At 44.1% G+C, this 25,263-nt stretch overlaps 1 protein-coding gene, 2 long non-coding RNA genes and 1 pseudogene across 45 annotated transcripts in view; 2 read left to right on the top strand and 2 right to left on the bottom strand.

The window, feature by feature from the left end:
• The window catches only part of LOC127925721 (serine/threonine-protein kinase DCLK2-like), a 59,964-nt pseudogene extending 54,023 nt beyond the window's left edge, over window positions 1–5,941 (top strand).
• A 96-nt stretch (window positions 5,942–6,037) lies between these two features.
• LOC127925720 (uncharacterized) lies at window positions 6,038–8,643 on the top strand. Of its 43 annotated transcripts, none has more exons than XR_008122032.1 (7): window positions 6,038–6,289; window positions 6,321–6,351; window positions 6,383–6,599; window positions 6,632–7,065; window positions 7,373–7,403; window positions 7,435–7,930; window positions 8,086–8,643. It is a non-coding gene; the product is annotated as an uncharacterized LOC127925720 (long non-coding RNA). The 43 variants fall into 43 exon arrangements; XR_008122042.1 differs by having other exon boundaries at window positions 6,321–6,413; window positions 6,445–6,599; XR_008122013.1 differs by having other exon boundaries at window positions 6,038–6,599; window positions 6,632–6,724; window positions 6,756–6,879; window positions 6,942–7,065.
• Window positions 8,644–15,456: 6,813 nt separating this feature from the next.
• LOC127925724 (uncharacterized) lies at window positions 15,457–24,905 on the bottom strand. Its single transcript, XR_008122045.1, has 3 exons — window positions 24,829–24,905; window positions 24,539–24,630; window positions 15,457–20,210 (listed from the first exon to the last, which is right to left on the bottom strand). It is a non-coding gene; the product is annotated as an uncharacterized LOC127925724 (long non-coding RNA).
• The window catches only part of LOC118397921 (cell surface glycoprotein 1-like), a 34,581-nt gene continuing 34,211 nt past the window's right edge, over window positions 24,894–25,263 (bottom strand). Inside the window, exon 13 of the mRNA XM_052510823.1 lies at window positions 24,894–25,008. The gene's annotated coding sequence lies outside the window, so the exon portion shown is untranslated. The remainder of the gene's footprint in view (window positions 25,009–25,263) is intronic.

Below are 25,263 nucleotides of genomic sequence, written 5' to 3'. Positions count from 1 at the left end.
ATGTAGAATAATGACGTTGTCAACTTCCCTGTGTGTGTTGCTAGGTACGGTCTGAAGGTGGATATCTGGGCTGCAGGTGTTATCACCTACATTCTATTGTGTGGGTTCCCTCCGTTCCGCAGGTGAGTTCCAGTACGTTCACCAGTACGTTCACCTGTACGTTCACCAGTACGTTCACCTGTACGTTCACCAGTACGTTCACCTGTACGTTCACCTGTACGTTCACCAGTACGTTCACCAGTACGTTCACCAGTACGTTCACCTGTACGTTCACCTGTACGTTCACCTGTACGTTCACCTGTACGTTCACCAGTACGTTCACCTGTACGTTCACCAGTACGTTCACCTGTACGTTCACCTGTACGTTCACCTGTACGTTCACCTGTACGTTCACCAGTACGTTCACCTGTACGTTCACCAGTACGTTCACCTGTACGTTCACCTGTACGTTCACCGGTACGTTCACCGGTACGTTCACCTGTACGTTCACCTGTACGTTCACCAGTACGTTCACCTGTACGTTCACCTGTACGTTCACCTGTACGTTCACCAGTACGTTCACCAGTACGTTCACCTGTACGTTCACCTGTACGTTCACCTGTACGTTCACCAGTACGTTCACCAGTACGTTCACCTGTACGTTCACCTGTACGTTCACCTGTACGTTCACCAGTACGTTCACCTGTACGTTCACCTGTACGTTCACCAGTACGTTCACCAGTACGTTCACCTGTACGTTCACCTGTACGTTCACCAGTACGTTCACCAGTACGTTCACCAGTACGTTCACCTGTACGTTCACCTGTACGTTCACCAGTACGTTCACCTGTACGTTCACCTGTACGTTCACCTGTACGTTCACCAGTACGTTCACCTGTACGTTCACCTGTACGTTCACCAGTACGTTCACCAGTACGTTCACCTGTACGTTCATCTGTACGTTCACCTGTACGTTCACCTGTACGTTCACCTGTACGTTCACCTGTACGTTCACCTGTACGTTCACCAGTACGTTCACCAGTACGTTCACCTGTACGTTCACCTGTACGTTCACCAGTACGTTCACCTGTACGTTCACCAGTACGTTCACCAGTACGTTCACCTGTACCTTCACCTGTACGTTCACTGGTTTAAAACAATAGGACCCAGTATACTCAGTTTCACTCCTCTCCTACAGTGAGAATAACATCCAGGAGGAGTTGTTTGACCAGATACTCAGGGGGAAGCTGGAATTCCCTTCCCCAGACTGGGACACTGTCAGCCTGCCGGCCAAGGTAGGACCTTTGGTATAACAGTAGATAGATGGTATAACAGTAGATAGATGGTATAACAGTAGATAGATGGTATAACAGTAGATAGATGGTATAACAGTAGATGGTATAACAGTAGATAGATGGTATAACAGATGATAGATGGTATAACATTAGATAGATGGTATAACATTAGATAGATGGTATAACAGTAGTTAGATGGTATAACAGATGATAGATGGTATAGCATTAGATAGATGGTATAACAGATGGTATAACAGTAGATAGATGGTATAACAGTAGATAGATGGTATAACAGTAGATAGATGGTATAACAGTAGATAGATGGTATAACAGATGGTATAACAGATGGTATAACAGTAGATAGATGGTATAACAGTAGATAGATGGTATAACAGTAGATAGATGGTATAACAGATGGTATAACAGATGGTATAACAGTAGATAGATGGTATAACAGTAGATAGATGGTATAACAGATGGTATAACAGTAGATAGATGGTATAACAGTAGATAGATGGTATAACAGTAGATAGATGGTATAACAGTAGATAGATGGTATAACAGTAGATAGATGGTATAACAGATGGTATAACAGTAGATAGATGGTATAACAGTAGATAGATGGTATAACAGTAGATAGATGGTATAACAGTAGATAGATGGTATAACAGATGGTATAACAGTAGATAGATGGTATAACAGTAGATAGATGGTATAACATTAGATAGATGGTATAACAGTAGATAGATGGTATAACAGATGGTATAACAGATGGTATAACAGTAGATAGATGGTATAACAGTAGATAGATGGTATAACATTAGATAGATGGTATAACAGTAGATAGATGGTATAACAGATGGTATAACAGATGGTATAACAGTAGATAGATGGTATAACATTAGATAGATGGTATAACAGTAGATAGATGGTATAACAGATGGTATAACAGATGGTATAACAGTAGATAGATGGTATAACATTAGATAGATGGTATAACAGTAGTTAGATGGTATAACAGATGATAGATGGTATAACAGATGGTATAACAGATGATAGATGGTATAACAGTAGATAGATGGTATAACAGATGGTATAACAGTAGATAGATGGTATAACAGTAGATAGATGGTATAACAGATGGTATAACAGTAGATAGATGGTATAACAGATGGTATAACAGTAGATAGATGGTATAACAGATGGTATAACAGTAGATAGATGGTATAACAGTAGATAGATGGTATAACAGTAGATAGATGGTATAACAGTAGATAGATGGTATAACAGTAGATAGATGGTATAACAGTAGATAGATGGTATAACAGTAGATAGATGGTATAACAGTAGATGGTATAACAGTAGATAGATGGCATAACAGTAGATAGATGGTATAACATTAGATAGATGGTATAACAGATGGTATAACAGATGGTATAACAGTAGATAGATGGTATAACAGTAGATAGATGGTATAACATTAGATAGATGGTATAACAGTAGATAGATGGTATAACAGATGGTATAACAGATGGTATAACAGTAGATAGATGGTATAACATTAGATAGATGGTATAACAGTAGATAGATGGTATAACAGATGGTATAACAGATGGTATAACAGTAGATAGATGGTATAACATTAGATAGATGGTATAACAGTAGTTAGATGGTATAACAGATGATAGATGGTATAACAGATGGTATAACAGTAGATAGATGGTATAACAGTAGATAGATGGTATAACAGTAGATAGATGGTATAACAGTAGATAGATGGTATAACAGTAGATAGATGGTATAACAGATGGTATAACAGTAGATAGATGGTATAACAGTAGATAGATGGTATAACAGTAGATAGATGGTATAACAGTAGATAGATGGTATAACAGTAGATAGATGGTATAACAGTAGATAGATGGTATAACAGATGGTATAACAGTAGATAGATGGTATAACAGATGGTATAACAGTAGATAGATGGTATAACAGATGGTATAACAGTAGATAGATGGTATAACAGATGGTATAACAGTAGATAGATGGTATAACAGATGGTATAACAGTAGATAGATGGTATAACAGATGGTATAACAGTAGATAGATGGTATAACAGTAGATAGATGGTATAACAGTAGATAGATGGTATAACAGTAGATAGATGGTATAACAGATGGTATAACAGTAGATAGATGGTATAACAGATGGTATAACAGTAGATAGATGGTATAACAGATGGTATAACAGTAGATAGATGGTATAACAGATGGTATAACAGTAGATAGATGGTATCACACGTAGTGTATTGGAATACAAATATTCGCAGTCCAGTAATTGCCCTTGAAAACATAGCTTCTGCGTTGCATACTGACTGTCACATGACGTCTTTCCTAGATGCTGATTGGTCAGATGCTGCAGGTGAACGCGGACATTCGTTATTCAGCAGAGGAGGTTCTCTCACACCCCTGGGTTACGGTAGGCCCCCCCAACACACACACACACACACACACACACACACACACCCTGACTGACAAACTCCACAACGTCCTCTACCCTCATCTGAATAAACGTGTGTGTGTGTGTGTGTGTGTGTTTTTTTGCAGGACGAGGCCACTCTGGAGGGCAGAAATGTGAACACAGAGACATTATCGTCAGCTGCGGTGACCCCTGACCTTCCAGTGACCCCTACAACCCCGACCTTTGCCCCTATGACCCCGGCAGCACAGAGTAGCCCCGTCCACAACAACACTACTAGTCCCGACACTAAATCTGTTACCTCTGCTGAGGACACAACCCATTTCAGCCCCTAGGCCCTGGGATGGGCAACTTTGATTGGGGGTGGGAGCCACCAACAATCTGAACTCATCACGAGGGGCAGCGGTGGCTCGTGGGCGGAGTGAAGATTTAGCCATTTTATAACTCATTTCCTGCAATTCTACACATTTTGCCATGTGCGTGGAGAGAAATGTTTGCCGTTTTTAATATGATATCTGAATGAGAGTGACAAACCAAATCAATGGGAGCCCATGATTAGACCATGATTCCTACCAGTTTAGATAGCTGGCTAGACTAATTAACATAATTAGACCATGATTCCTACCAGTTTAGATAGCTGGCTAGACTAATTAACATAATTAGACCATGATTCCTACCAGTTTAGATAGCTGGCTAGACTAATTAACATAATACTAATTAACATAATTAGACCATGATTCCTACCAGTTTAGATAGCTGGCTAGACTAATTAACATAATTAGACCATGATTCCTACCAGTTTAGATAGCTGGCTAGACTAATTAACATAATACTAATTAACATAATTAGACCATGATTCCTACCAGTTTAGATAGCTGGCTAGACTAATTAACATAATTAGACCATGATTCCTACCAGTTTAGATAGCTGGCTAGACTAATTAACATAATTAGACCATGATTCCTACCAGTTTAGAGAGCTGGGTAGACTAATTAACATAATTAGACCATGATTCCTACCAGTTCAGATAGCTGGCTAGACTAATTAACATAATTAGACCATGATTCCTACCAGTTTAGATAGCTGGCTAGACTAATTAACATAATTAGACCAAGTAACCAATCTAAAAACATGTAGCTGACATGGGCCAATCGGGTGAATGTCAGTGACTGACATAACAAGAGAAAAAAACTGCTGATGCACAACTGACTTCGCTGTGTGTATTCTACTATTCTACCTAGCAACAGTAAGTTGTGAGCCCGACTGAGTTCCAAAAAATTAAATGGATACGCGGGCTTATAAAAGAAGTCCCTTCCCTGGGCTCTTGTCTTATAGGCGAGAAGAGAGAGGCCCAAACGGAGCCCTATTGTTGGGTTTGGAGATCCGAGAGGATTTGATTGGTGTTAGCAATATGGTGAAACTTCCACCTCGCCTATCAGAGGGCAAGGTGGAAGCTATTACCATATTGCTTACACCTATCAAATCCAGATGTCCACAAGTGCGTTGTGCATAGAGTCCAGGATGTGGGCCATTTTCCATTTCAGTCCCTAGCTCCTTCTCCTAGCTGAGGAGACGAGAGCTGGAGAAGGGGTTGATAGGACAGAAGTGTAGACTGTATTATACCAGCAACCTCAGATAAAATACTGCACAGTACCCCTCCAAAACATATATCTATCTCTCTTTCTTTCTCTCTCCTAACTTTCTTTTTCTTTCTGGTCTCAATCCTCTCTAACTCATATGTAGCTCATCTTTCCCTCTCTCTCCGTTTCCCTCCCCTTTTCTCACTCGCAAATATTACAAGAATAGAGTATACTGTGGAGAATGGAGTATACTATGGAGAATGGAGTATACTATGGAGAATAGAGTATACTATGGAGAATAGAGTATACTATGGAGAATGGAGTATACTATGGAGAATAGAGTATACTATGGAGAATGGAGTATACTATGGAGAATAGAGTATACTATGGAGAATAGAGTATACTATGGAGAATATAGTATACTATGGAGAATAGAGTATACTGTGGAGAATAGAGTATACTGTGGAGAATAGAGTATACTGTGGAGAATGGAGTATACTGTGGAGAATAGAGTATACTGTGGAGAATAGAGTATACTGTGGAGAATGGAGTTTCTACCGTATATTGTGTATATATGTGTGAGTTGTGCTTTAGAGAATGTAGCAGTGTGGGGGATAGTTTGGGGGAGTGGTTGGGGATAGTTTGGGGGAGGGGCGGGGATTCGTTTGCAGGGTGGGTGGGGGGGGTCGTTTGGGGGGGGGCGGGTGCCATTTTGAAACTTGGCCACATCCTAACAGTCTTGGACAGCCTAATTTCCTTGCCTCCTTCATTCACATCCATAGACGAGAAAGGATTCAGTGAGGTCCACCGTAGACGAGAAAGGATTCAGTAAGGTCCACCATAGACGAGAAAGGATTCAGTGAGGTCCACCATAGACGAGAAAGGATTCAGTAAGGTCCACCATAGACGAGAAAGGATTCAGTGAGGTCCACCATAGACGAGAAAGGATTCAGTAAGGTCCACCGTAGACGAGAAAGGATTCAGTGAGGTCCACCATAGACGAGAAAGGATTCAGTAAGGTCCACCATAGACGAGAAAGGATTCAGTGAGGTCCACCATAGACGAGAAAGGATTCAGTAAGGTCCACCATAGACGAGAAAGGATTCAGTGAGGTCCACCATAGACGAGAAAGGATTCAGTAAGGTCCACCATAGACGAGAAAGGATTCAGTGAGGTCCACCATAGACGAGAAAGGATTCAGTAAGGTCCACCATAGACGAGAAAGGATTCAGTGAGGTCCACCATAGACGAGAAAGGATTCAGTAAGGTCCACCGTGAGACGAGAAAGGATTCAGTGAGGTCCACCATAGACGAGAAAGGATTCAGTGAGGTCCACCATAGACGAGAAAGGATTCAGTGAGGTCCACCATAGACGAGAAAGGATTCAGTAAGGTCCACCGTAGACGATAAAGGATTCAGTAAGGTCCACCATAGACGATAAAGGATTCAGTGCGGTCCACCATAGACGATAAAGGATTCAGTAAGATCCACCATAGACGAGAAAGGATTCAGTGAGGTCCACCATAGACGAGAAAGGATTCAGTGCGGTCCACCATAGACGAGAAAGGATTCAGTGCGGTCCACCATAGACGATAAAGGATTCAGTAAGGTCCACCATAGACGATAAAGGATTCAGTAAGGTCCACCATAGACGATAAAGGATTCAGTAAGGTCCACCATAGACGATAAAGGATTCAGTAAGGTCCACCGTAGACGATAAAGGATTCAGTGAGGTCCACCGTAGACGAAAAGGATTCAGTGCGGTCCACCGTAGACGAGAAAGGATTCAGTGCGGTCCACCGTAGACGAAAGGATTCAGTGCGGTCCACCGTAGACGAGAAAGGATTCAGTGCGGTCCACCATAGACGATAAAGGATTCAGTGCGGTCCACCGTAGACGAGAAAGGATTCAGTGCGGTCCACCGTAGACGAGAAAGGATTCAGTGCGGTCCACCATAGACGATAAAGGATTCAGTGCGGTCCACCATAGACGATAAAGGATTCAGTAAGGTCCACCATAGACAAGAAAGGATTCAGTAAGGTCCACCATAGACGATAAAGGATTCAGTGAGGTCCACCATAGACGATAAAGGATTCAGTAAGATCCACCGTAGACGAGAAAGGATTCAGTGCGGTCCACCATAGACGATAAAGGATTCAGTAAGGTCCACCATAGACAAGAAAGGATTCAGTGAGCTCCACCATAGACGATAAAGGATTCAGTAAGGTCCACCATAGACGAGAAAGGATTCAGTAAGGTCCACCATAGACGATAAAGGATTCAGTAAGGTCCACCATAGACGAGAAAGGATTCAGTGAGGTCCACCATAGACGATAAAGGATTCAGTAAGGTCCACCGTAGACGAGAAAGGATTCAGTAAGGTCCACCATAGACGATAAAGGATTCAGTAAGGTCCACCGTAGACGAGAAAGGATTCAGTGAGGTCCACCATAGACGATAAAGGATTCAGTAAGGTCCACCATAGACGATAAAGGATTCAGTGAGGTCCACCGTAGACGATAAAGGATTCAGTGCGGTCCACCGTAGACGAGAAAGGATTCAGTGCGGTCCACCATAGACGATAAAGGATTCAGTAAGGTCCACCGTAGACGAGAAAGGATTCAGTGAGGTCCACCATAGACGATAAAGGATTCAGTAAGGTCCACCATAGACAAGAAAGGATTCAGTGAGCTCCACCGTAGACGAAAAAGGATTCAGTGCGGTCCACCATAGACGATAAAGGATTCAGTAAGATCCACCGTAGACGAGAAAGGATTCAGTGCGGTCCACCATAGACGATAAAGGATTCAGTAAGGTCCACCATAGACAAGAAAGGATTCAGTGAGCTCCACCATAGACAAGAAAGGATTCAGTGAGGTCCACCATAGACGATAAAGGATTCAGTAAGGTCCACCATAGACAAGAAAGGATTCAGTGAGCTCCACCATAGACAAGAAAGGATTCAGTGAGGTCCACCATAGACGTCGCCTCATTGTATCGGTCCCATTGTGGCATCAGTGAGCGCATGGGCAGTGGCATTGAGGCCATCTCAATTTTGAAGTAGTCCCATTTTTCTTCTTCTACTACTTCTATGAGTTGGTAAACAAACTGAATGGGTGCTTACTGCCCCCTGGAGGGTGTTGTCGGGAACAGGTATAACGCCAAGGTTGGTGATTTACTGCCCTCTGCGCAGTGATGGAATGTTTACACGAGTATAATTAATTGGCTGATCCTTCCGATGACATGGATGGAATTATGTGATCCTTCCCTCTTAAAATGTTAAATTAAAGATTCACCCATTTTTAATGTTATATTGTTTTTGTGCATCTTTGAGCGATGTTCGTTTCCTGGGGGGTCATTTCATGTTTAATCTCCGAGCTATTGCCATAAAAGCAGGCAGAAATCCATACGGTTTGACGTAGCATTGCGATAAAGCACCTGTCACTAGACTGGAAGTTAATGGGAACACGAGTTTTAAATCGCGAAAAATTCTATCGTGTATTTCTGATTTCAATACTGGTCGACGTCAACGCGGGAGGTTGTCTTCTCATTGATCATATTTTAGCGATATTCCTACTTCTACAAATGTTTAATTTAACAGGAGGGTCCAACACATTTCTCCTGTTTGCCCCTTCAGTCTAGGGGTTGAGTTGCAGGTGCCGATGTTGAATGTCAGACTCCACTCTGAGGAACATCAATCTGCAGTTTTGATTGTAAGACTCCTAAATTGATCGTGCAATTTGTTAATAAGGTGATTTTTACAGCTAGCTTGCTACTTGACACGCTGATATTGACTTTGGTATTATTGGGTGAAGCTACGCTTGCTTGCCAGCCCATCGAGCGCATTGCATTGTGGGTTTTGTAGTCGACTTGGTCGGCAACGGACATCCACAACGATTTTCAAGTTGCAAACCAACCTTATTATAGTGACAAATGTAACGTTTGTTCACAAATAAATATTGTTCTCACAGTGTTATTTAACATAGGAATTATATAGGAATGAGTAGTTATTAGATTTGTATTTTAAGGGCATTTTAAACGGTTCTGGACTGGTTCAATCAATATGTTTTGTGTCGTTGAGATCGATTGAGCAGTCGGTCGGAAATCCTGCTCATCGGCTACATGTCATATTAAACAGCATATTAACACTCTAAATAGGACAGGAGCCAAACAGGAAGTCTAAGAAGGAGCAAAAGTGAATTATTTCGGCTGTGTTATTTGAAAGCTATATAGCCTACAAAGAAATACATTGTGAAGAATTTGCGAGTGTGACACAATATGCTGGTAGGCACATAAAAGCGCGCGGCATTGAAACATTTCGTTGTATTAAATCATTATAGTCTAAATAAATAAAAATACGCATATAGGCTGTGACTTACTTTGGAATGAAAGATAAATTAAACGGAAAAAAATGCCTCGTTAGGCTCAGTCTACAGTGCCTTTTGAATTCATTTTTAAGAAACACGAGTCTGGGGCTTCGGGTTCATGGGACGGTGCCTGGAGAACCGTACAACACCGGAAAATGTCCTCTCTGTGCTGGCAGAGCCACTGGGGACGCTAAACACCCGTTTGGCCACTCTTGGCACACTGGCCGGAGATACAGAGTTGTTTTAGAATAACCCAATCAAAGCAGAAAGCTCCTTGAACGTGGGAATATGTCAGGCCTATTGGGCCAAAATCAATGATGGCCTTTTGTATAGATAATAGAACATTATTGATGAAGGTAACTTTGAATAGATCAGATTTTTTGTTTTATAAATACTTTGCTACAATGACACACTTCGTTGCTATCGTTTTCTACCCACATCGTTCCCTTCTGTTAGCACGTGGGCGTGGTAAGTACACCGTCATTGCTTCCAGGATTCCGTGTCTTTTCAGATTCCGCAGGTGATTCTTTAGTTGTGGAGGTCACGTCACCACACCCCTCTCTTGGTCCTCATCTTTGTAAGTCACCTTGGATTTGGCACCTGAGTGTTTGATCAGTTTCTGTGTGAAACTATTTAGTGAACAGGAGCTAAAGCAAGGGGCACACAAATAGATGACTTGATGTGAGCGCTACCGGAAGGACGACGCTCCATACTCTGTCGGGTACAGAGCGCTCTGTGAACGGCGCAACATCAATTGCTGTACACTCGGTGACAGCTCCGGTTGTCCCGCTTCGCATACCATTCTCCGCTCGCGTCTGAAATGCAGTATGTCAAATCTGACACTTCCATTTTGCATAGGGGAGCAACACATCACATGTCCTGTCCTATCCAGACCACGGACCCCCTGGTTGTGAACCTTCCAGCTCTGCTGACATTACGGCATATGAAATGCGACTCTAGCGATGACAGCAGACAGGCTCATCTCACTAATATTATCATGCCGAATGTCGAGCTCTCGATATGAAACAATACTAAATGATCTCGTCGAATTTAAATGAGATCACTTTCTTTTGGTCACAGAGGGACGAATTCACCCGATGCGTAAAGCTGAAGTTGTAATGAGTCAGTAGACGTTTTGAATGGTGTCTGCGCCTCAGAAGACCCTGGCCAGAAAATGTCATCTGTCATATGAAATGGGGCCAATTATGTACTGTCACTAAGTATGATTATATAAAAAAAAGTGAAATATTATAGTAAGTAGTTTAATTTGATTGTTAGTGTATTTAGAAAGCATGATGAAGAGATGTATTGTGTGTCTGGGAGGGGTATATGTTAAAACGACCAGGTTTGATGATGATGATGATGATGTATTGTGTGTCTGGGTGGGGTATATGTTAAAACGACCTGGTTTGATGATGAAGAGATGTATTGTGTGTCTGGGAGGGGTATATGTTAAAACGACCTGGTTTGATGATGATGAGATGTATTGTGTGTCTGGGAGGGGTATATGTTAAAACGACCAGGTTTGATGATGATGATGATGATGATGACATGTATTGTGTGTCTGGGAGGGGTATATGTTAAAACGACCAGGTTTGATGATGATGATGAAGAGGTATTGTGTGTCTGGGAGGGGTATATGTTAAAACGACCAGGTTTGATGATGATGATGAAGAGATGTATTGTGTGTCTGGGAGGGGTATATGTTAAAACAACCAGGTTTGATGATGAAGAGATGTATTGTGTGTCTGGGAGGGGTATATGTTAAAACGACCAGGTTTGATGATGAAGAGATGTATTGTGTGTCTGGGAGGGGTATATGTTAAAACAACCAGGTTTGATGATGAAGAGATGTATTGTGTGTCTGGGAGGGGTATATGTTAAAACGACCTGGTTTGATGATGAAGAGATGTATTGTGTGTCTGGGAGGGGTATATGTTAAAACGACCTGGTTTGATGATGATGATGATGAAGAGATGTATTGTGTGTCTGGGAGGGGTATATGTTAAAACGACCAGGTTTGATGATGATGATGATGATGATGAAGAGGTATTGTGTGTCTGGGAGGGGTATATGTTAAAACGACCAGGTTTGATGATGATGATGAAGAGATGTATTGTGTGTCTGGGAGGGGTATATGTTAAAACGACCTGGTTTGATGATGATGATGGTGATGAAGATATGTATTGTGTGTCTGGGTGGGGTATATGTTAAAACGACCAGGTTTGATGATGATGATGAAGAGGTATTGTGTGTCTGGGAGGGGTATATGTTAAAACGACCAGGTTTGATGATGATGATGAAGAGATGTATTGTGTGTCTGGGAGGGGTATATGTTAAAACGACCAGGTTTGATGATGATGATGAAGAGATGTATTGTGTGTCGGAGGGGTATATGTTAAAACGACCAGGTTTGATGATGAAGAGGTATTGTGTGTCTGGGAGGGGTATATGTTAAAACAACCAGGTTTGATGATGATGATGAAGAGATGTATTGTGTGTCTGGGAGGGGTATATGTTAAAACGACCAGGTTTGATGATGAAGAGATGTATTGTGTGTCTGGGAGGGGTATATGTTAAAACGACCAGGTTTGATGATGAAGAGATGTATTGTGTGTCTGGGAGGGGTATATGTTAAAACGACCAGGTTTGATGATGATGAAGAGGTATTGTGTGTCTGGGAGGGGTATATGTTAAAACGACCAGGTTTGATGATGATGATGATGAAGAGGTATTGTGTGTCTGGGAGGGGTATATGTTAAAACGACCTGGTTTGATGATGAAGAGATGTATTGTGTGTCTGGGAGGGGTATATGTTAAAACGACCAGGTTTGATGATGATGAAGAGGTATTGTGTGTCTGGGAGGGGTATATGTTAAAACGACCAGGTTTGATGATGATGATGATGATGAAGAGGTATTGTGTGTCTGGGAGGGGTATATGTTAAAACGACCTGGTTTGATGATGAAGAGATGTATTGTGTGTCTGGGAGGGGTATATGTTAAAACGACCAGGTTTGATGATGATGAAGAGGTATTGTGTGTCTGGGAGGGGTATATGTTAAAACGACCAGGTTTGATGATGATGATGATGATGAAGAGGTATTGTGTGTCTGGGAGGGGTATATGTTAAAACGACCTGGTTTGATGATGATGATGATGAAGAGATGTATTGTGTGTCTGGGAGGGGTATATGTTAAAACGACCAGGTTTGATGATGATGATGAAGATATCTGGGAGTGTTTTGGTTTGTATCTGCAACAATACATCAAACAGTGACAATAAAAGATGACATTGACTACCGGTCGTTGATTGGTTACTTGTAGACGCCATCTTGACTACCGGTCGTTGATTGGTTACTTGTAGACGCCATCTTGACTACCTACATGTAGACGCCATCTTGACTACCGGTCGTTGATTGGTTACATGTAGACGCCATCTTGACTACCGGTCGTTGATTGGTTATTTGTAGACGCCATCTTGACTACCGGTCGTTGATTGATTACTTGTAGACGCCATCTTGACTACCGGTCGTTGATTGGTTACTTGTAGACGCCATCTTGACTACCGGTCGTTGATTGGTTACTTGTAGACGCCATCTTGACTACCGGTCGTTGATTGGTTACATGTAGACGCCATCTTGACTACCGGTCGTTGATTGGTTACATGTAGACGCCATCTTGACTACCGGTCGTTGATTGATTACTTGTCGACGCCATCTTGACTACCGGTCGTTGATTGGTTACTTGTCGACGCCATCTTGACTACCGGTCGTTGATTGGTTACTTGTAGACGCCATCTTGACTACCTACATGTAGACGCCATCTTGACTACCGGTCGTTGATTGGTTACATGTAGACGCCATCTTGACTACCGGTCGTTGATTGGTTATTTGTAGACGCCATCTTGACTACCGGTCGTTGATTGATTACTTGTAGACGCCATCTTGACTACCGGTCGTTGATTGGTTACTTGTAGACGCCATCTTGACTACCGGTCGTTGATTGGTTACTTGTAGACGCCATCTTGACTACCGGTCGTTGATTGGTTACATGTAGACGCCATCTTGACTACCGGTCGTTGATTGGTTACATGTAGACGCCATCTTGACTACCGGTCGTTGATTGATTACTTGTCGACGCCATCTTGACTACCGGTCGTTGATTGGTTACTTGTCGACGCCATCTTGACTACCGGTCGTTGATTGGTTACTTGTCGACGCCATCTTGACTACCGGTCGTTGATTGGTTACTTGTCGACGCCATCTTGACTACCGGTCGTTGATTGGTTACTTGTCGACGCCATCTTGACTACCGGTCGTTGATTGGTTACTTGTAGACGCCATCTTGACTACCTACATGTAGACGCCATCTTGACTACATTTACATTTACATTTAAGTCATTTAGCAGACGCTCTTATCCAGAGCGACTTACAAATTGGTGCATTCACCTTATGACATCCAGTGGAACAGCCACTTGCATCTAAATCTTGTTGGGGGGGGGGGTGAGAAGGATTACTTTATCCTATCCTAGGTATTCCTTAAAGAGGTGGGGTTTCAGGTGTCTCCGGAAGGTGGTGATTGACTCCGCCGTCCTGGCGTCGTGAGGGAGTGTGTTCCACCATTGGGGAGCCAGAGCAGCGAACAGTTTTGACTGGGCTGAGCGGGAACTGTACTTCCTCAGTGGTAGGGAGGCGAGCAGGCCAGAGGTGGATGAACGCAGTGCCCTTGTTTGGGTGTAGGGCCTGATCAGAGCCTGGAGGTACTGAGGTGCCGTTCCCCTCACAGCTCCGTAGGCAAGCACCATGGTCTTGTAGCGGATGCGAGCTTCAACTGGAAGCCAGTGGAGAGAGCGGAGGAGCGGGGTGACGTGAGAGAACTTGGGAAGGTTGAACACCAGACGGGCTGCGGCGTTCTGGATGAGTTGTAGGGGTTTAATGGCACAGGCAGGGAGCCCAGCCAACAGCGAGTTGCAGTAATCCAGACGGGAGATGACAAGTGCCTGGATTAGGACCTGCGCCGCTTCCTGTGTGAGGCAGGGTCGTACTCTGCGGATGTTGTAGAGCATGAACCTACAGGAACGGGCCACCGCCTTGATGTTAGTTGAGAACGACAGGGTGTTGTCCAGGATCACGCCAAGGTTCTTAGCGCTCTGGGAGGAGGACACAATGGAGTTGTCAACCGTGATGGTGAGATCATGGAACGGGCAGTCCTTCCCCGGGAGGAAGAGCAGCTCCGTCTTGCCGAGGTTCAGCTTGAGGTGGTGATCCGTCATCCACACTGATATGTCTGCCAGACATGCAGAGATGCGATTCGCCACCTGGTCATCAGAAGGGGGAAAGGAGAAGATTAATTGTGTGTCGTCTGCATAGCAATGATAGGAGAGACTATGTGAGGTTATGACAGAGCCAAGTGACTTGGTGTATAGCGAGAATAGGACTACCGGTCGTTGATTGGTTACATGTAGACGCCATCTTGACTACCGGTCGTTGATTGGTTACATGTAGACGCCATCTTGACTACCGGTCATGATTGGTTACTTGTAGACGCCATCTTGACTACCGGTCGTTGATTGGTTACATGTAGACGCCATCTTGACTACCGGTCGTTGATTGGTTACTTGTAGACGCCATCTTGACTACCGGTCGTTGATTGGTTACATGTAGACGCCATCTTGACTACCGGTCGTTGATTGGTTACTTGTAGACGACTTCCTGCCTTTGAACAACCACTAGAGAAGCAACGAGTCACAGAAGCGCTAGTATTAAAACATGTTTATTTGGATTAAAAAGCTTGTATGGAACATCCAGTTAAACAGTATGTAACGACACAAAGCAGTTTAACACAGAAAGAAAATCCTAACCAACCTCCACTTAAGTCACATTTTCACAGACTGAATGAAAATTAGACTGTAAGTTAAAGTTAGGATTCACCCCCCCCCCCCATTTAGAAAGTGACCACTAGGTTACCTTATGAAATACAGGATCAGGTAAAGTACCAGGTTAAAAACAAAAGAAATACAACATCACTGGAATGGTTTAACAGACCTTCAGAAAATGGCAATTGAACTGCACCCCCCATTGGGTACACTCAAGGCACGGCACCACCCGTCACATACCCATAGACTCTAATGTGGATGACCATTCTAGTAATTCTATTTCTACGGTTGAAAAGCACTGTGCTGTAAAGGCTGGCTTGCTGGTGACATTCTGATACTGGGATAGATTCAACAGGATTCAGCAAACGGTTTCACATGTAGAATTACAACGGCTGCCATTTTGGCACCAAAGTAAAGTACTGACATGTAATATGGAGAGTAGTTTGGTGTCAATGTGGAGAGTAGTTTGGTGTCAATGTGGAGAGTAGTTTGGTGTCAATGTGGAGGGTGGTTTGGTGTCTATGGAGGGTGGTTTGGTGTCAATGTGGAGGGTGGTTTGGTGTCAATGTGGAGGGTGGTTTGGTGTCAATGTGGAGGGTGGTTTGATGTCTATGGAGGGTGGTTTGGTGTCAATGTGGAGGGTGGTTTGGTGTCAATGTGGAGGGTGGTTTGGTGTCAATGTGGAGGGTGGTTTGGTGTCTATGGAGGGTGGTTTGGTGTCAATGTGGAGGGTGGTTTGGTGTCAATGTGGAGGGTGGTTTGGTGTCAATGTGGAGGGTGGTTTGGTGTCAATGTGGAGGGTGGTTTGGTGTCAATGTGGAGGGTGGTTTGGTGTCAATGTGGAGGGTGGTTTGGTGTCTATGGAGAGTGGTTTGGTGTCTATGGAGAGTAGTTTGGTGTCAATGTGGGGGGTAGTTTGGTGTCAATGTGGAGGGTGGTTTGGTGTCAATGTGGAGGGTGGTTTGGTGTCAATGTGGAGGGTGGTTTGGTGTCAATGTGGAGGGTGGTTTGGTGTCTATGGAGGGTGGTTTGGTGTCTATGGAGGGTGGTTTGGTGTCAATGTGGAGGGTGGTTTGGTGTCAATGTGGAGGGTGGTTTGGTGTCAATGTGGAGGGTGGTTTGGTGTCAATGTGGAGGGTGGTTTGGTGTCAATGTGGAGGGTAGTTTGGTGTCAATGTGGAGGGTGGTTTGGTGTCTGTGGAGGGTGGTTTGGTGTCAATGTGGAGGGTGGTTTGGTGTCTATGGAGGGTGGTTTGGTGTCTATGTGGAGGGTGGTTTGGTGTCAATGCGGAGGGTGGTTTGGTGTCTGTGGAGGGTAGTTTGGTGTCAATGTGGAGGGTAGTTTGGTGTCTATGGAGAGTGGTTTGGTGTCAATGGAGAGTGGTTTGGTGTCAATGTGGAGGGTGGTTTGGTGTCAATGTGGAGGGTAGTTTGGTGTCTATGGAGAGTGGTTTGGTGTCAATGTGGAGGGTGGTTTGGTGTCAATGTGGAGGGTAGTTTGGTGCCAATGTGGAGGGTGGTTTGGTGTCAATGTGGAGGGTGGTTTGGTGTCTGTGGAGGGTAGTTTGGTGTCAATGTGGAGGGTGGTTTGGTGTCTGTGGAGGGTAGTTTGGTGTTAAACTGTTTTCAATCTATTCCTTATCATACTGAGATGTAAACAGAATGCTCATCAACCACATCAGTACTACAACACACACTCATTCATTCGCTTAACAAACACTTTCTCAGTCCCTGTACCTCACAAACCTGCTATATACACAGTGGACAAAACATTAGGAACACCTTCCTAACATTCAATTGCACCCCCCTCTTGCCCTCAGAACGGCCTCAATTCGTCAGGACATGGACTCTACAAAAAGTGTGGAAAACGTTCCACAGGGATGCTGGCCCATGTTTGACTCCAATGCTTCCCACAGTTGTGTCAAGTTGGTTGGACCTCCTTTGGATGGTGGACCATTCTGGATACAAACAGGAAACGGTTGAGCGTGAAAAACCCAGCAGCGTTGGAAGTTCTTGACACAAACCGGTGCGCCTGGCACCTAACACCGTACCCCGGTTCAAAGGCAATTCAATATTTTGTCTTGCCCGTTCACCTTCTGAATGGCACCGATACGCCGAGGCTCAAGAATCCTTCTTTAATCTGAATCCTTCTCTTCATCTACACTTGATTAAAGTGGATTTCGGTTCGATTAAAAAGCATCATAGGTTTTTACCTGGATTCAGCAATGCTTTTTATACTCAGTGTATATTCACACCCCTTGACCTCTTCCACATGCTGTTCTGTTAGACGGAATTTAAAATGGATTCAATTGAGATTTCGTCACTGGACGACACACAATACCCCATAATGACATCACAATAACCCATAATGTCAAAGTGGAAATATGTTTGTTTTTTATATAGAAATGTTTACAAATGAATAAAATGTCTTGAGTCAATCAGTATTCAACCCCTTTTGTTATGACAAACCTAAAATAAGTTCTGGAGTAAAAATGTGCTCAACAAGTCACATAATAAATTGCATGGATTCACTGTGTTCAATAATGGTGTTTAACATGATTATTAATGACATCCTCATCTCTGTACCCCACACATACAATTATCTGTAAGGTCCCTCATCTCTGTACCCCACACATACAATTATCTGTAAGGTCCCTCATCTCTGTACCCCACACGTACAATTATCTGTAAGGTCCCTCATCTCTGTACCCCACACATACAATTATCTGTAAGATCCCTCAGTTGAGCAGTGCATTTTCAAACACAGATTCAATCTCAATAAGAAGGACAAGAAGGACGCCTGTACAGAACACAAATATTCCAAACCAAGGCACTTAGTTAAAAACGGCAAAAAATGAATGAAATGAACTTTTTGTTCTGAAATACAAAGCATTATGTTTGGGGAAATCCAACACGTCACTGAGTAACAGGCTTCGTATTTTGAAGCATGGTGGTGGCTGCATCATGTTATGGGTATGCTTGAAATCCTTTAGGACTAGATAGTTTTTCAGGATAAAAAATAAATGGAATTGAGCTAAGCACAGGCAAAATCCTAGAGGAGAACCTGGTTCAGTCTGCTTTCCAACAGACACTGGGAGATGAAATCACCTTTCAGCAGGACATTAACCTAAAACACAAGGCCAAATCTACACTGGAGTTGCTAACCAAGAAGACAGAGAATGTTCCTGAGTGGCAGTTTGGATCGAATCCTGTTCTTGATATAGATTTTCAAATAAATTTGTCTAGCAATGATCAACAACCAATTTGACAGAGCTTGAAGAATTTAGAAAATTATAAAAATGGGCAAATGTTACACAATCCACGTGTGGAAAGCTCTTACCCAGAAAGACTTACTGTCAATGGTGCTTCTACAAAGTATTGACTCAGGGATGTAAATACTTATTGTAAATGAGATATTTCTGCATTTCATTTTTCAATAAATTTGCAAACATTTCTAAGAACATGTTTTCACTTTGTCATTATGGGGTATTGTGATGTCATTATGGGTTATTGTGATGTCATTATGGGGTATTGTGTGTAGATCTGTGAGAAAAAAAAACTATTTAATCAACTTTGAATTCAGGCTGTAACACAAAATATGGAATAAGTGAAAGGGGTATGAATATTTTCTGAAGGCACATATTCAAAGATACACTACATTACCAAAAGTATGTGGACACCTGCTCGTCGAACATCTCATTCAAAAATCATGGACATTAAAATGGAGTTGGTCCCCAATTTGCTGTTAAAACAGCCTCCACTCTTCTGGGAAGACTGTCCACTAGAATGTTGGAACATTGCTGCAGGGACTTACAATTCATACCAAAGGTGTTTGATGGGTTGAAGTCAGGGCACTGTGAAGGCCAGTCAAGTTCTTCCACACTGATTTCAACAAGCCATTTTTGTATGGAACTCGCTTTGAGCACGGGGGCATATTCATGCTGAAACAGGAAAGGACCTTCCCCAAACTGTTGCCATAAAGTTGGAAGCACAGAATCGTCTAGAATGTCACTGTCTGCTATAGCGTTAAGATTTCCCTTCACTGGAACTAAGGGGCCCAAACCATTATTCCTCCTCCACCAAACTTTACAGTTGGCACTACGCATTGGGGCAGGTAGCGTTTTCCTGCCATCCACCAAACCCAGATTCGTCCGTCAGAATGCCAGATGGTGAAGCGCGATTCATCACTCCGGAGAACGCGTTTTCCTCTGCTCCAGAGTCCAATAAGAGGTGAGCTTCACAATATCAACACTTACAGGTGACCGGACGAAACTTGACCAACTGACTTGTCAAACAGGTGGCATCCTATGACGGTGCCCACGTTGAAAGTCACCGAGCTCTTCAGTACGGGCCATTCTACTGCCAATGTTTGTCTATGGAGATTGCAAAGCGTTGCGCTCGATTTTACACACCTGTCAGCAACGGGTGTGGCTGAAATAGCTGAATCCACTAATTTGAAAGGGTTTCCACATACTTATGGCAATGTAGTTTATATATATATATCACATAGTCCTATTTGCAGCTGTCAGGAAGCAGTGACAGGTAGTTTTTGGGGACCAGGCCTCGTCTACTTCCTGCATCCGCCAGATACCACTCCTCATCTACTGTCACCACCTCTGTTACTACCTCCCCTGCCTGGGAGAGATACAGAGGGAAAGAGGGGAGGGGAGGGGGGGGCACAGCGGGAAAGAGAGACAGGGAGAGATCATTAGACTTTCTACTTCATCTGTGACAAAATAACACACACTCACAAAGTGCTGAGCAAGCCTACCTTCACCATATCTTCCTCTACTTCCACCATACCTTCCTCTACCTCCACCATACCTTCATCTACCTCCACCATACCTTCATCTACCTTCACCATACCTTCATCTACCTTCACCATACCTTCCTCTACCTTCACCATACCTTCCTCTACCTTCACCATACCTTCCTCTACCTCCACCATACCTTCACCATACCTTCATCTTCCTTTCACAGTACCTTCACCATACCTTCATCTACCTTCACCATACCTTCATCTACCTTCACCATACCTCCATCTACCTTCACCATACCTCCATCTACCTTCACCATACCTCCATCTACCTTCACCATACCTCCATCTACCTTCACCATACCTCCATCTACCTTCACCATACCTCCATCTACCTTCACCATACCTCCATCTACCTTCACCATACCTCCATCTACCTTCACCATACCTTCATCTACCTTCACCATGCCTTCCTCTACCTTCACCATACCTTCCTCTACCTCCACCATACCTTCCTCTACCATACCTTCCTCTACCTCCACCATACCTTCCTCTACCTCCACCATACCTTCCTCTACCTCCACCATACCTTCCTCTACCTCCACCATACCTTCCTCTACCTCCACCATACCTTCCTCTACCTCCACCATACCTTCCTCTACCTCCACCATACCTTCCTCTACCTCCACCATACCTTCCTCTACCTTCACCATACCCCCCATCTACCTTCAACATACCTCCATCTACCTTCAACATACCTCCATCTACCTTCACCATACCTCCATCTACCTTCACCATACCTCCATCTACCTTCACCATACCTTCATCTACCTTCACCATGCCTTCCTCTACCTCCACCATACCTTCCTCTACCTTCACCATACCTTCCTCTACCTCCACCATACCTTCCTCTACCATACCTTCATCTACCTCCACCATACCTTCCTCTACCTCCACCATACCTTCCTCTACCTCCACCATACCTTCCTCTACCTCCACCATACCTTCCTCTACCTTCACCATACCTCCATCTACCTTCACCGTACCTCCATCTACCTTCACCATACCTCCATCTACCTTCACCATACCTTCATCTACCTTCACCATACCTTCCTCTACCTCCACCATACCTTCCTCTACCATACCTTCCTCTACCTCCACCATACCTTCCTCTACCTCCACCATACCTTCCTCTACCTTCACCATACCTTCCTCTACCTCCACCATACCTTCCTCTACCTTCACCATACCTTCCTCTACCTTCACCATACCTTCATCTACCTCCACCATACCTTCATCTACCTTCACCTATCTTCACCATACCTTCACCATACCTTCATCTAACTTCACCATACCTTCCTCTACTATACCTTCATCTACCTTCACCATATATGCATCTACCTTCACCATACCTCCACCTACCTTCACCATAACTTCACCATACCTTCATCCACCTCCACCATACCTTCCTCTACCTCCACCATACCTTCATCTACCATCACCATACTTTCATCTACCTTCCTCTTACCTCCACCATACCTTCCTCTACCTCCACCATACCTTCCTCTACCTCCACCATACCTTCCTCTACCTCCACCATACCTTCCTCTACCTCCACCATACCTTCCTCTACCTCCACCATACCTTCCTCTACCTCCACCATACCTTCCTCTACCTTCACCATACCTTCCTCTACCTTCACCATACCTTCCTCTACCTTCACCATACCTTCATCTACCTTCACCATATATGCATCTACCTTCACCAGACCTCCACCATAACTTCACCATAACTTCATCCACCTCCACCATACCTTCCTCTACCTCCACCATACCTTCATCTACCATCACCATACTTTCATCTACCTTCCTCTTACCTCCACCATACCTTCCTCTACCTCCACCATACCTTCCTCTACCTCCACCATACCTTCATCTACCTTCACCATACCTTCCTCTACCATACTTTCATCTACCTTCACCATATATTCATCTACCTTCACCATAACTTCACCATACCTTCATCCACCTTCACCATACCTTCCTCTACCTCCACCATACCTTCATCTACCATCACCATACCTTCATCTACCTTCACCTATCTTCACCATACCTTCATCTACCCTCACCATACCTTCCTCTACCATACCTTCATCTACCTTCACCATATATTCATCTACCTTCACCATATATTCATCTACCTTCACCATAACTTCACCATACCTTCATCCACCTTCATCTACCTCCACCATACCTTCATCTATCTTCACCATACCTTCCTCTACCTCCACCATACCTTCCTCTACCTCCACCATACCTTCATCTTCCTTTCACAGTACCTTCACCATACCTTCCTCTACCTTCACCATACCTTCCTCTACCTTCATCTACCTCCACCATACCTTCAGCTACTTTCACCATACCTTCATCTACCTTCACCATTACTTCACCATACCTTCCTCTACCTCCACCATACCTTCACCATACCTTCATCTTCCTTTCACAGTACCTTCACCATTCCTTCATCTACCTTCCTCTACCTCCACCATACCTTCATCTACCTTCACCATACCTTCCTCTACCTTCACCAATCCGTTCCTCTACCATACCTCCACCTACCTTCACCATACCTTCCTCTACCTCCACCATATCTTCATCTTCCTTTCACAGTACCTCCACCATACCTTCATCTACCTCCACCATACCTTCCTCTACCTCCACCATACCTTCCTCTACCTCCACCATACCTTCATCTACCATCACCATACCTTCATCTACCTTCACCATACCTTCCTCTACCATACCTTCATCTACCTTCACCATATACTCATCTACCTTCACCATATATTCATCTACCTTCACCATACCTTCATCCACCTTCACCATACCTTCCTCTACCATACCTTCATCTACCTTCACCATATATTCATCTACCTTCACCATATATTCATCTACCTTCACCATAACTTCACCATACCTTCATCCACCTTCATCTACCTCCACCATACCTTCATCTACCTCCACCATACCTTCCTCTACCTCCACCATACCTTCATCTTCCTTTCACAGTACCTTCACCATACCTTCATCTACCCTCACCATATCTTCCTCTACCTTCACCATACCTTCCTCTACCTTCACCTACCTCCACCATACCTTCAGCTACTTTCACCATACCTTCATCTACCTTCACCATTACTTCACCATACCTTCCTCTACCTCCACCATACCTTCACCATACCTTCATCTTCCTTTCACAGTACCTTCACCATTCCTTCATCTACCTCCACCATACCTTCATCTACCTTCACCATACCTTCATCTACCTTCCTCTACCTTCACCAATCCGTTCCTCTACCATACCTTCATCTACCTTCACCATACCTCCACCTACCTTCACCATACCTTCACCATACCTTCCTCTACCTCCACCATATCTTCATCTTCCTTTCACAGTACCTTCACCATTCCTCCATCTACCTTCCTCTACCTTCACCAATCCGTTCCTCTACCATACCTTCATCTACCTTCACCATACCTTCATCTACCTTCACCATACCTTCACCATACCTTCACCTACCTCCACCATACCTTCAGCTACTTTCACCATACCTTCATCTACCTTCACCATACCTTCCTCTACCTCCACCATACCTTCATCTTCCTTTCACAGTACCTTCACCATTCCTTCATCTACCTTCACCATACCTTCATCTACCTTCCTCTACCTTCACCATACCTTCATCTACCTTCACCATACCTCCACCTACCTTCACCATTACTTCACCATACCTTCACCATACCTTCATCTTCCTTTCACAGTACCTTCACCATACCTTCCTCTACCTTCCTCTACCTTCACCATACCTTCACCATACCTTCACCATACCTTCATCTACCTTCACCATACCTTCATCTACCTTCCTCTACCTTCACCATACCTTCCTCTACCATACCATCATCTACCTTCACCTACCTTCACCATAACTTCACCATACCTTCATCCACCTTCACCATACCTTCATCTACCTCCACCATACCTTCATCTACCTCCACCATACCTTCATCTACCTCCACCATACCTTCATCTACCTCCAACATACCTTCATCTACCTCCAACATACCTTCATCTACCTCCAACATACCTTCATCTACCTCCAACATACCTTCATCTACCTCCAACATACCTTCATCTACCTCCAACATACCTTCAGTGAGAGCTCATCTTCTCTCTCTCCACTGAAATCAAACAGGACCTTGGCCACGCCCCTGGCCACAGGCTGGCCCGTCATTGGCTGAGCTGCAGAGAGGAGCAGAAAATATGGTTAGGCCAAAATGTGTGCGTCCTGTGCATGTTACCCCGAGATGAAGCCTCCCTTAGGGACTGGTCTAGGATCAGCTTCCCCTCCCCCAAACCTTAACCATTAGTGTGGATGGGGAAAGCAAAACTGACCCCAGATCAGCGTCTAGGGCAACTCCACCCTACTCTGTATGTTACCTGTGTTACAGGTGCGTGTGAAGGTAGTGGGGAACAGTCCCTCCCGTCCGTCCAGTGTTCCTCTGGTCCAGTCTGCGCGACACGCTCCGTTACTCTGATCAGCGCCCTGCTGGAACCACATGTCCTCTGCAGTCTGACCTGGGAAGTCGTGGAGAGCCACAACCCACTGGTCTGGAACGTCTGAGAGAGAACACAGAGCGTACGCACACGCACACACACATTTATAAATATTAACACACAAATCTTCAGCTGACTGAAGGGTGTTCTGTTGTGGACAAACATTCCACTCAGACCCTCTGCCAGGGAGAGAGGATCCGTTGCCAGGGAGAGAGCATCCGTTGCCAAGGAGAGAGCATCCGTTGTCAGGGAGAGAGGATCCGTTTCCAGGGAGAGAGCATCCGTTGTCAGGGAGAGAGCATCCGTTGTCAGGGAGAG

This window comes from Oncorhynchus keta, unplaced genomic scaffold (assembly GCF_023373465.1).
Source record: "Oncorhynchus keta strain PuntledgeMale-10-30-2019 unplaced genomic scaffold, Oket_V2 Un_contig_6160_pilon_pilon, whole genome shotgun sequence".
Lineage (NCBI taxonomy): Eukaryota > Metazoa > Chordata > Actinopteri > Salmoniformes > Salmonidae > Oncorhynchus > Oncorhynchus keta.
This window is presented reverse-complemented; position numbering and strand designations above follow the sequence as displayed.